This window comes from Phocoena phocoena, chromosome 16, assembly GCF_963924675.1.
Source record: "Phocoena phocoena chromosome 16, mPhoPho1.1, whole genome shotgun sequence".
Taxonomy (NCBI): domain Eukaryota; kingdom Metazoa; phylum Chordata; class Mammalia; order Artiodactyla; family Phocoenidae; genus Phocoena; species Phocoena phocoena.
This window is the reverse complement of record NC_089234.1, coordinates 62378033-62390792: the sequence shown is the minus strand read 5'-3', so window position 1 is coordinate 62390792 and position 12760 is coordinate 62378033. Positions and strand designations below refer to the sequence as shown.

The window sequence follows — 12760 nt, the reverse complement described above, 5'->3', positions numbered from 1 at the left end:
CCACCAAAAAAAAAAAAAGACAAAGAACAGTGAGGTCATACACAGAGAGGGTAAAAAGAGTAGGAAAGTGAGTGAAGGAAGTCCCAATGAATGGAGACCTTTGGTCCTAGGAGACTTTGAGAAGCCGTATGAGATTTAAACAGAGAGGTTTATTTGTACCTTTATCCATAATCTTTTGGGAAGTCAACTGATTGCTCAGAAAACACTTTGACATACACCCAGTCTAATGCGCCATCTACAATTCCACCAACAGCCCTGATTAACTAGTATAAATCCAGAGGGGAGTGGACTTAGTCTATTGGAGGCTTTTAGTCACCCCAAGTTTCCCCATTGCCTAAACATTTATAAGTTTATAGGTGTAAGTACACATAATATTGCCAAATGGAAGAGGCTCTGAAATGCATCTATTTGGCCAATGCTGGAGAACTGTGTTTTCCTGTGGGTTTCTCTTTTGTGAAGACATCAAAAATTTGCCTCTCCTTTTGTTAGTCCTTTGACTCACTGAGCAGGAGATCAGAGGAAGCATGGATGGCCCATAGCAAGTTAGCATTTCCCGCTGAAATAAACAAATTCCTTTGACTCCCCCCCCCACCCCAGCCATGAAGCCCTGGCCAACACCTAGAGTTACAAAGGACAGCACTGGCTTCCAGTAGAACAGAGCAACTACTAACCCCATTTTCACACCTGATATTGTCCACCACACCCCTGTAAAAATATTTTTTTCCAGAAACTAATAGAAATCCTTAAAAGAATAGCTTCGTGCTAGTCTTAATACCCGCTGAGATTACAAACTAACACACTGTAAAGCAACTGAATTAAAAATTATGTCCATGCACAGTCTTACCCATGAAAACAAACATCTGCTACTCCAAAGAATATATACAACGCTGGATTCTGTCTTAATTTATAAAAAGCTAAGATGAAGGCATGGATATAAATTCTCAGTTGTCGTGGCTATGGCCACCCTATGCTATGCTATCGTCCCAGTGGTGGACACAATCGTTAATGTATTTATTATTATTTAAGGACACGAGACCATCGAAGGTGGCATTTTTTCCCTTTCACCTTCTAAGGCTCTCCCTAGAACTGCCGGATGAACGCCCACGCCGCCTTCTTCCACCAAAGGTGGATCCTGCTAACAGGAGACTCTGGATCGTGACCATAGCGCCTCTGTCCCCAGCTCTGGGGAAAGCCTCATCGTAGCAAGTGGCCCTCAGCGCACCCAGCGGATCCGCCAGCGACGCGGAGGCCGCGCGGTTTCATCATTAATGCTCCTGAAGGACAATAGCTCATCAAGCCCCACCGAAAGCCCAGGACCCGTCGCGGAGCCTGGGCTGGCGGGGGATGAGGCTGAGCGACTCCTCCTAGAGGTGGTTATGTGGAGAAGGAGCAATCCCTTCTCCCTCCTCCTCCTCCCCCCGCTACTATCCGCGGCCCGGAGAACTGCCGCTTGCCGCCATTGACACGCACAGATAGAACCTAAAGAAAGGCAAAGAGTCCTGCCCGGCACCGGCGCCGCGCGGGCCGAACCTGCGCCCTGGGAGCGGCGCGCGGAGGGCACCGGGCGCCCGGAGCAGGCGGCACAGCACCAGGTGAGCCCGCCATGGCGGTGGCATTATTGTTCAGGGGGCTTTGGGGTCTGGAAACAAAACGCGCCTCGGGGGCAGTGCAGGGTCTGGAGAGAACCCCTGCCCCTCCTCACCGCCCAGCCCCTGCGGGCGCTCCCCAGAGAGCCGACCCTCCCCGCAAAAAAAAAAAAAAAAAAGAAAGAAAGAAAAGAAAGAAAGAAAGAAATTAATAAATCAAGCTGCCCAACTTGCCTCCTCAAGAAATAAAGGGGGGGGGCGTTTGCTAAAGAAGCGGTAAAATTCCTGTGGCCGGCGAGGAGCCGGGGGCATCTTGGGCGTTGAGAGAGGGAGGAGGGATGCGGGGTCTAGCTGCGAGTCCCGGGCGAGGCTGTCCCGAGGGAGCGAAGGGCTCCTGGAGATGCGGCGTTGGGGGCGCAGAGGGGGAGAAGGGAGGCGCCCGGCCGCCGAGGGGGACTGGTCCGGGGCGGTGGTCTACGCAGGGGCCGAGAGAGCCCGGGCAAGGCCGCTCTGGGGGCCTCAGAGGGTGCCCAGGTCGGGTGCCGGCTGCTCCGGGCTGACAATGGAAGGGGCGCGGAGGCGCCGGTAGGAGGGAAGGGACCGGGGTCCGGGGGTGGGCCGCGCCGGAGAAGGTCAGGCCGGGGACGCGGGCGGCGGAGGCGTGGGTCGGGGGCTGCTGCGCGGTGAGCGGGGCGCCGCGGGTGGCTGTGAGTCCCCGGCCGGCGCGGAGGAGGGTTCGGGGCCGGGCACTCCCCTCTGGTTCCCTTTCCGGGGCGCCCGGTGCCGACGCGCGCTGAGCTTTCCCGGGGAAATGGCGGCCCCTCCGCCGCTCGCTTGGGCAGTCCCGGGTTCCCGCTTTGCGCGGGAAAGAATAGTAATAATAATCGAAGGGGGGAGGGATAAAAGTAAAGAGGCTGCGACGCAGGAAAGGGCTGCGCCGGCCGCCAGATGCGGGGCGAATCGCGTGCGGGGCGCAGCGGGCGGGGACCAGGCATGCTTCCCCGGGCGCCTAGCCCGCTCTCCGGGAGCACCCTAGTTCCAGCCTCGCCCGCCTCCTAAATCGCGCCCACGGGGGTCTTTCCCCGCCATTCCTCCTGGGGGCGCCCTCTGCCCCTGCCCCCTTTGTTCCACACAACAGTGGCACTGAGACCCCAAAGGGCCAAACGCGCTTCCTCCTCCAGTAGTTTCCAGACGCTGATTGTTCCTGGCCAAAAATGGGCCACAGCGGGCTTGATTTAGGCTCGGTCACTGCTGGGTTTATTGGCAACGGAGGGAGAAGGGATGAAAGGGGCGAAAAGAGATGAGCCGAGAAACCAAACCGCGGGTTCGTGTCTGGTTAAGGGAGTGCAGCGGGGACCACAGCCCCGAGGCCCTGATGGTAAAGTAAGGGCAGTTTGGGTTTTCCAGCAGTGCCAATGAACTGAGGTGTATCGGTCCAGCCTCAGGGGGCCATTCCCCAATCGGGCCAGCAAGGCAAATGTTTTCCTCACTTCTCATTTGTTTGTGTCAAAATGCGATTGTACCCTCATTGGGCTGCGCAGTTGCTATTGAAACGGTTCAATAGCAACTTTCAACGGTAGGTGAAAGAAAAAGAAACATTATTAAGAGCGAACATGTGTCTTCCTTTATGTTTCTTATTTAGGAGCAGTTCTTTTGTGAAACACAAACCAAGCTACACGTAATTCTCAATTCTTATTTAGCTGAAAGTTATCTCTTACCCCATTGGAAACCTCTTCTTATTTTCAAATAAATGTTCAGAGCACCAAGATTTGGAACTGCGCTCGTGCATTTTTAGAATTGCTTTAGCCCAAGATTATCATATAAATAAATATAGGCCTGGATCTCTTGAATCACGTAATTCACACCTTTAAAACCCCTATTTCCTGTATCCAAATTTCCTTATGCCCAGTTCTTCACTCCAGTTTCTCCTACCCTGTCACAGTTCCTCCTCACCTGGATCCATTTATTGCCATGCTTTAGACATTATTAATGGTTTCCTCTATTTCAAAACTCTATAAAAGAATTTACCTTCTTAGATCCAGAATGTTCCAAAGATTGTGACCCTTCTCCTTCACCATTCCATCTTCTGTCTAGTTCCCAGGGATTCTGAGGCGCCTTTGGTCTGCTGTTTCCCAGTGGGTGGGACACGCTGCTAGCTATTGTCTGAGATAACCAGGTCTGTTTTCACTACCCCCTGGCAGCAAGGCAGGAGAGAATCCTGTCTTAGGCAACTCTAAATGAAAGATATCTGTAACTTGTTCAGCGTGAGGAACGTGCAAAAAAATCAACCAACTTTCTTAGAATGCTTTTCATTCTCAAAGTTAGATGCTGTCTTGGTAAATGCTTCTGAAAAGTGTGTACTGCCCAGAGATGAACGAAAAACGTATGGTTAGAGATCATTCAACAGGTGTTTATGGAGCACCAATTTTTAAACCCCTCTGGATGGGGGAAGAAATGCAAATATGAGGAGATCATGGGCCCTGCTCTCAGAGAGCTTACACCCCCAAACCTAGGAAATAAAATATATAGGAAGGTAAAAGAAGGGGAAAAGTGATTAAGATTGGCAAGCTAGTGGGAAAATGGGTTCTTTTATATACTGCTAACAGGTGTGTAAATTAATATAGCCAACTTGGAGGGCAGTTTGGCACTGTTAAAATTAATAATGTGCACATTCTGTGTGACCCAGCAATTCCATTTCTTGGTATGTACCCTAGAGAAGCAGGCAGTCGTGTACACAGATTATGTGATTCCCTTCCACGGCAGAGTTTTGGTAATTCTGACATTGTAAACAACCCTAATGGCCATCAATAGAGAATGGCTAAATAAACTCTGGTACATCTTCTGGAAAATTAGGAAGCAGTTAAAAAGAATGAAGTAAGTCTATATATTACTAAGACAGAAAGGTCACTGAGATGCATTATTAACGAAAAAAGCAAATTACTGAACACTATATATTGAATGGTACCATTTTTGTAAAAACAAAATAAAACTATGAATTTCTATAAGTAAAAATGGATAGGAGAGGTGTAGAACAAGACACCCGCTAAAAGAAACAAGAATTAGATGCATCGTGGAGGACTTTAATTATATTAATCATACCCATCCATAACCGTTGTTATAATATTTGAAATTTTACAACTTGGATTAATTTATATGTTGCTTGGATAACTAAACACAATTACTTTACAAGTGATTGATAATGTGTAATAAAAGCCATAATTAAAATGCTATGACAGTTTTTAAAGGAAGAAGAGAATTCTAAGCTGGATGGGAAGGCTCGGGCGAGGCTTCACAGGGAATGTAGCAGGATTTGGAGGGAAAGGGGAAGAGGAGACAAGGCAGGCAGAAGGAAGCCTGATGCAGACACCGGGCTCTAGCTAGCACCTCCTCTCTGCTCAGCACGGAGATGTGCGTTCCCTCGAGTCCTGGCCTGCCCTGCCCAGGTTCAGGCTGGGGAGTGAACTAAATGAACGGGTCACAATTGCTTTCATCACTATGATTCTATGAATATCTTAAGTTAGGTTTAGAAGGAAAAAATGAGGACATGAGTTCTAACAATGGTATCGGATGGTGGCATTTTAAAAAAGAATGTAGTGGAAACATGAGGACGGGGGATTGGTTTTCCCCTAGATGCACAATGGTATGCATATTGGGAATTAGGTTGGGGGAAAAAGTGTTTGAGAAGATAATTCATTCCCCCCGCCCCAAATACTACAGAAGGAACTCCAAAGTACTTTCAAAACAAATATTTAAGGTTGGTTTCACTTATTCATTTACTCATTTAAGGAATATTTTTTGAATGTCAAATGTGTACATAATACTATGCTAGATGCCAGTGGGGATGAAACATACAACAAAGTATAAGAGAAAACAGCCCCAGACCCGAGTTCCAGAAGTGGGGGTGAGGGGACTGGGTCTGGTCTCACCCAGTCCCCATGTAGCCATGGACAAGTCGTTCAATGATCACAACCCCTCACTTCTATTGTGGCTAAAATTGGGCAGGAGTGGTCTAAATGACTGATCGCTCAGGTCCTTTTCAGTCTTAGATTTTGTGAAATCCTGTGGGTCTAACATTGCGATAATTGTGGGTTCCCAGGCAGACGGAAGGTGGGGAATATGGGATTAGAACAAGAGGGGCCCAAAGTGCCCAGCCTTGGGAAAAACAAAAGTATTTGCTGTAGAGTATGTGGCTCTTAGCGTTTTCCCAGGACTGTTTCTTTTCCACCCCTTTACATTGCCTCCTAAGACCAATGAGAGAAGCAGAAAGACAACACTGAGTTTTAAAGCCTCATGTTATACACAAATCCAGCACTATAGTATTATAATAGTCACTTTTGAATTAAAATGTTAGCCTGCATTCTGTGAAAATAGTCTCTAAAACTTTCTTTTGTGGAAATAAGTCATAGCAGCTAATGTTTACTAAATGCCTTACTGCTTGCCAGGTACTGTTCCAAGCCCTTCAAAGGTATCAACGCTTATCATTCTTACGACAGCCCTATAGGTAGGCATGGTTGTTATACCCATCTTACAGAAGCGAAGAGAGAGGTGAAAATGTGCCCAAGGTCACCACACAACTGGTGGGTGGTAGATTTAGGACTCCCACCCAGGCAGCCTCGCTCCACGGCCCCACGTCCTCATGTGCATGTGGCGGCACAGGAGGTGCTGGCGTTCCAGTGATCCTCAGATTATGTTCATTTTAACATTAGTGTATGCAGATTTTCTTTTTAAACTCCTGTTTGCATCACTATTTTACCAATGTCAATAAAAGATAAAGAGCATCAGATTGAGCCACATCACACTGTCCTTTAAACTGTCTTGTCACAAAGTATTAAATAAGATAAATTTGGTGGTGGTTTCTCTGAAGCCTTTATTGTTCATTTATCCATCTCACCATCCATCATACTTTGCCCAATTTATTTTGACTGGCGTTGCCAATTTGGACTTGGAATGGAGTAAGTCATTCAAGTCAGAATTCCCATGCTTTGACAGAACATGTGTGGAAACAGGCGTACGACCACCAGCCTCGTACAGGGACGTTTATTTCAGCTGATTCTGTGATGCCACAAGAATAAGCTACAGTGACCGTATTGTTTAGGTCAGAATTGCAATACATGGTCTGACCAAAGGTTTGGAGATCGTTTCTGGATATGAGAGGTAGTCCTGATGATATAGTTTCGATGCCTAAACGTGGGTTATTTCCATGACAAGAGGACAAAAATATAATAAAATGAAGTCAAACTTTTCCAGGAAATCCCAGGCCCTGTGTTCACTGGCCTGGCAGCAGTAATGGTTCATACACAACTGCGTAACTTGTATTTTTGCTGCCTTCACTGCTCAATAAAACCATTACAGTAAATAGTGGTGGTAGACTATGAAAAGGTAAATTCCAATAGCTCATACCATACACAACATAAACTTTTAGATCAGACAATAATTCACTGGGTTCCCCACCAGAGTGCTAAACTTCCAAATTGACCAGTTTTCCAGAATTTCAATGAGGTGGTCATCATTGCCCCCTTGCTTCTAAACTGGATTTTCACCTCTGCTGTTCTTTAGTAAACAATGTCGATCATTGTCTTGGGGTGGAGAAGAGGTAGGCCATAAACAAAGTAAAGCAGTTTTTCAGGCCCACTTTTTCTTTTCTGTTGTTATCATGGGTGATGAAATAGTGACTTTGAAGGAAAGATCACCAGCATGTGATTTAATTCTACCTGATTGTTCCATCTCTGTGAACGAAGTAACAGATGGAGGGTCGGGGCTCAGAAGGAGTGACATTTTGAGCATCTTCCTAGAGTAGCAGCAACTTTTAGGTCAGAAGGGACCTCAGAGGTCAGCTGGTGCTATGGTTCTCCAGTGGAGCGCCACAGGGCCCAGAGGCCCAAAGCAGGAAAGGGTGGGTACCAAGCCATCAAGCTTCCCAGGCCTTCCCCACTCCAACCAGCATAACTCCCCCTCCATCTGTGTGCTATACATATTAGAGCTTCTGAAAGGCTTTGTTTGAGCAAAAGGAAGGTTCTGAAAAGTCAGCTGATTTGCCTAAGGGCCGCAGCTGGTCGATGCAGAACTGTGTCCCCCCCCTCCTCCGTCCACTGTACCTTCCATTCTCCCACCATGATGCACCCTACAGAGGCTGGCCGTCGCCCTTACCTGGTGCAGGTGATACAACATGCACCTTCACAGCTCTGACCAGGGAGCAACACTGCCTGTCACCAGCACAGAACACTGCAACTGAAGCAACGGCCCCCCAGCCACTGGTCCCCGCAGTGCAGCCACTGCCTTAGCACTGACAGTAAGGAAAACAGGGTGGGGAGGGGCAGGCAGGGGGAGGGATGGAGGAAGAGCGGTTCCGGGGCAGCTGCCTCTGCTCAGCACACCGTCTGCTCTAGCTTTGAGAGCCCACAACTGGCCCAGCAGTCATGGATGTCTCTGGGAGCCCCTGGTGGGTCAGGCAGCACCAGGGGCTGCAGCCCACCCACCGACCGGTACTGGTCCACTCACCCACTGCCAAAGGGAGCTGCCACATCCCCTCGCTCTCCCTGAGCAGCTCATCTTGGTTCAAAGCTAGTCCCCTGCTCAGGGCAGCAAGATAGATCACTGTAAAACAATACACCTCACTATTAAGTTGAAACTATTAGATTTTAAGGAAACAGGATAGCTTGTCCACTGTTCCGATTTGTTAATTCTCAAAAGAGCAAAAAGACGAAAGCCGGCTGGACCCAGTGAACAGTTTTGTTTTTATTATGTTTTCTGTGAATAAATAGATTGAGGAAGGCAAACCGGTTCATTTTCTTCTGGGGTGCGTTGCTAACTCAGAATCAAAGAGAGCTCAAAGTATTTTTATTCATTCATTTATATTCCTTTCTCATCCAACTAGTACCATAGGTGGCCAAATATATTTATATTAGAAAATAACATAAGGCTAATAACAAAGGAGCAAAAACAAAAACAAAACAAAACTTAGCTCTGGTTCAACAAAGACAAAACGTCTTAAAAAGTCAGCATGTACTGCAGTAGCAGCAGACATCCTAAATCTACTCCACGTCTGCTGCATCCTGCGCTCTGCTCCCCACGCCTTCTAGAGTGCCCCAGATGGCCACATATCCTCTGACTCTGAATTATAAAGAATGTGCCGGCAGTTGAGTTTCCCGCCAGATTATTCCAGGACAGGACTTGAAATGCTTTTTTAAAAGGGAATGACTTGTAATCCAATAGTATAATTTAAATAAATTGAGTTAGCGCTTGGTTCTAATGTTCATGGTTGGTTAACTTGATTAATTTGATCCGAGTGTCATTTCAATGAAATTGCATTTGATACATACAGCTCTTACGTTATAAATTGTTAATGTGCTTTAACATATACGACAATAAGATTATTGACTCTTCTCATTCACTTAAAGGTGGCCATGGAAGAAAATGATTTGGAAAATATTACTTGTGCAATAATGATTTGCCCTTGGAGTTCATAAATAGAAGTGTAATAGAGCAAGTGATTTAGCTGGGACTACTGAAAATGTTTTTCACAGCTACAGAATAATACTAATAAGCTTCTATTATTTTAATACAGTATTAAGGGTAACACACCAAAATATGTTAGAATTTTATCAGGTATGAGGCTAAGAGACTTTTTTCATACCCTTTAAAAATATATTTCTAAAAAAATATATATATATATATTTTTACATATAGTTAATATAATTATATTGAATTCCCTTATGTCCTACCTAGTTTTATTTCATCTCATTTTATTCTCCCAAAGGATAGTTTTGAACTGACAAAGTAAAGATGCTTCATTGCAGAACTACTTTGTTTTTTCATAAATATTTACAATATAAAATATTCTGAAGCACAATGCTACAGATTAGGGAAGTATCATGGGAACTAAAAATGAATAAATTGAATAAATTTCAGCAATTTTAAAATGAATCCATTAGGGGGTGACACTATGAATTTCATGTTTATGAACCTTACAGAAAACGTTTAAAGTTTTTTTTAATTCATTTCCATCATTAAAAAGCTATAAGACCTCTTAGTTTTAGATTTAAAATAATGTATAATGAAAGCATTTTGATTTATATACTTCTGAAGGGAATGATCTCAAAAGAGTATATGTATACATATAGCTGATTCTCTTTGTTGTACAGCAGAAACTAACACAACTATGTAAAGCAATTATACTCCAATTAAAAAAAAAATAAAATAAGCTGTTTTGAAATTCTAGATCCTTTGTCACGGTGGTTCACCAGCCCAACCAAACTTCACCTGTGATACACTGGCCTATAATTAAATCTCAAGTGTTGACTGCTCTCTCTTTTTAAAAGACACTTTGCAAAAGCTTGGCAGCAGAAAAACTGGTCATTTAAATCAGGATTGCTGGCGGCTGCTAATGGACCATCTTGCCAGTTGGCTACTCTGCCTTGTTCCTCTTCAGTTTGCATATAATAAAAACTTCAAGAAGTTGTTTGAGGCATAAAAAATAGTTTACTCTTTATCAGCTGTTTATGCTTGAGTAAGAACTTATTTAAATTAAAGGAAGATAGTGGTCTAAAGAAACCAGATTATTTCGTCTTTTCATGAAGGCAATCAGTGTATTAAGTTTGCTGTTTCTCACCAAGAGCAATTCATTGAATAAGGGCAAATGCTTAGGATGTTGCCTTTCTTTCTTCTCCTCCCATCTGGGATTACAGTGTAGTTTTAAATATTGTTTATAGGAATCCCATATGCTATAATTATGCAAATACAGACACACTGAGGGTCTGATTCTATTAGTGAGTCTTATACAGTCTCTTGATATGAAATGTTACATTTCTCAATTATCTCAGGACCAGTTAGTTTCCAGTGACTCACCTGGTGATGAAAGTAATCTAAATTTTTCACTATGACATTCTTACTCAATTACAAAACACCTGAACTTTTCCTTTTACTAGTGTACTTTACTAGGCTAATTCCCAAATGATGTTTGTTAACATGTTAAATTAAAGTCACACTTTTGGTTTCCAGTTCTAAATGACGGACTCTGAGCACATGAGCTTTCCTTCTCTAGAGCCCACAGAAATAATGGTAAAAACTTAAAAAGAAAATAAACACTTCACAACAAAGGGGCAGGGGCTGGTGACGGTCATCAGCAAATGGGAGAGTTCAGCAAATATCAGCAAATTTCTTTCTATGACTGAAAGTACACAGGAACATGTGGATGGCATCACAGGAAGAGCCACAGCTAAGAATAAAAGCAGGAGGGAGCTTCCCTGAAGGTGGGCAGGATGAAAAATGGGGAGTCATTGAAGGTCTGTCTCCACAACAGCCAGGTGAATTGGCCTCTCTCCCTCCCCTACTCCTAGTAGAGCTTCTGCAAATCTAGCATTTATCCTCCAAACTAATAATCTGAGGTTTCTTCTCTAAAGAAACTGAACAACTACAGGGCAGGTCTAGAATTTGGAGGATGGGTATGGCTCTACCAAGTAAAATTCCCTCATTCTGGCATTTGGGGGCTCTCAGTTCCTAACCAGGGACCCTAAGGTGATGCCTGCTAATTGGCATGCCCTGCACATGTACCCAGAGGTCTGAAACAGGAACCATGCCTACCAAACAGTATCTGAGGAAAGATTTTCTATCCCGTCTGCCTGTAATAAGCAACCTTGTCTTTCATTCTTAAATATGAACGCATGACCAAAGATCACCAGACATGTAAGAAAAGCCAACATGAAAAAGATGAAAATAAATAAATAGGACAACTGACTGGATAAAATAATTTAGAGAAAGAAGATGATGTAAACACATCCCAACTAGTTTCAGAGAGATTGGAAGACATGGTGCATTCATAAAAGAACAGGATGGTATGAAAAAAAAAACCATCAGAGAACAAGAAGAACGTTCGGAAATTAACAATATGATTACCAAAATAAAAATTAAAAAGACTGAGAAACGGAAGGAAAAGATTAAGGGACTTGTGACTTCTCTGGCGGTCCAGTGGTTGAGACTTCACCTTCCAGTGCAGGGGGTGCGGGTTCGATCCCTGGTCAGGGAGCTAAGATCCCACATGCCTTGCGCCAAAAAAATCAAAACATTAAAAAAACAAACAAACCCAGAAGCAATATTGTAACAGATGCAATAAAGACTTTAAAAATGGTCCATATCAAAAAAATCCTTAAAAAAAAGGGTTAAGAGACTGGGGGGAGCAATCTAGGAGGTCCAAGACCTGGTTTACAGGCATCCCACTAAGAGACAAAGGGAGAAGTGGGAGAAATAAAGAGATGGGAAGAAATAATCAAATACATGACAGGAAAAAAATTCCAGGAGTTATGAATAGTCTTCAAATTGAACAGGCTTATCATCAAGTGCTGACACCTAGATACATCCTTGTGAAATTTTAGAACATACAGAGAAAATTTTAAAGCTTGGGGGATGGGGGCTACCAAACTTCTCTGTAACACCGGATGCCAAAAATGCTGGACCAGTGGCTTCAAAACGTTGAAGCAAAATGATTTTGATGCTAGCAATTTTGATGCTAGAAACTCTACCAAATAATAATCCAAAGATCATTCAATAAAGACAATTCCATTTGTGTAAGAAAACAAAATTTACTTCTCAGTACTGTCTCTGAAGAGATACCTGAGGCAGATAAAAGGAAAACAAGGGAGAAAGCCAAGAACGAAGAAGCCAAGGCATCAGGGATGAGCTGGGAAAGATGACCACTGGGTAAAAGAACCACTCCAAACTGGAGCCCAGCTCCGAGGGCTTCAGGAACAAAGTCTCTGGGAAAAAAGTGCCCCCTGTAAAGAGCAGTGTGACTGAGAAGCTGGGTGATTTTTAGAATATGGTAAAGGCACATTTCTCTTTCGTCAACAAGAACAGAGAAAAAGTACAGTCAACCCTCATTATTCACAGATTCCATATTTGCGAACTTGCCTACTCACTGAAATTTATTTGTAACCCAAAATCAATACTCGTGGCACTTTTGTGGTCTTTCAAAGACAGGCACAGAGCAGAAAAAACCGACCCATCCACTGCACACCTTACCCGCTGAGGTCAAACAAGGCCACACTCTACCTTCCTGTTTCATCTCCCACCCTGCATACGAGGGTCTTTTTCATGGTCTATTTAGTGCCACGTTTTTCACATTTTTGTGCTTTCTGTTAGTGATTTCACTGTATAAAATGGCCTCCAAGTGTAGTCTTGAA

General features: G+C 44.2%; 1 protein-coding gene across 1 annotated transcript in view; it reads left to right on the top strand.

Annotated features, from left to right (window-relative positions):
- The first annotated feature begins 1459 nt into the window (after positions 1-1459).
- Positions 1460-12760, top strand: part of MACROH2A2 (macroH2A.2 histone) — a 54611-nt gene continuing 43310 nt past the window's right edge. Inside the window, exon 1 of the mRNA XM_065894045.1 lies at positions 1460-1592. The gene's annotated coding sequence lies outside the window, so the exon portion shown is untranslated. The remainder of the gene's footprint in view (positions 1593-12760) is intronic.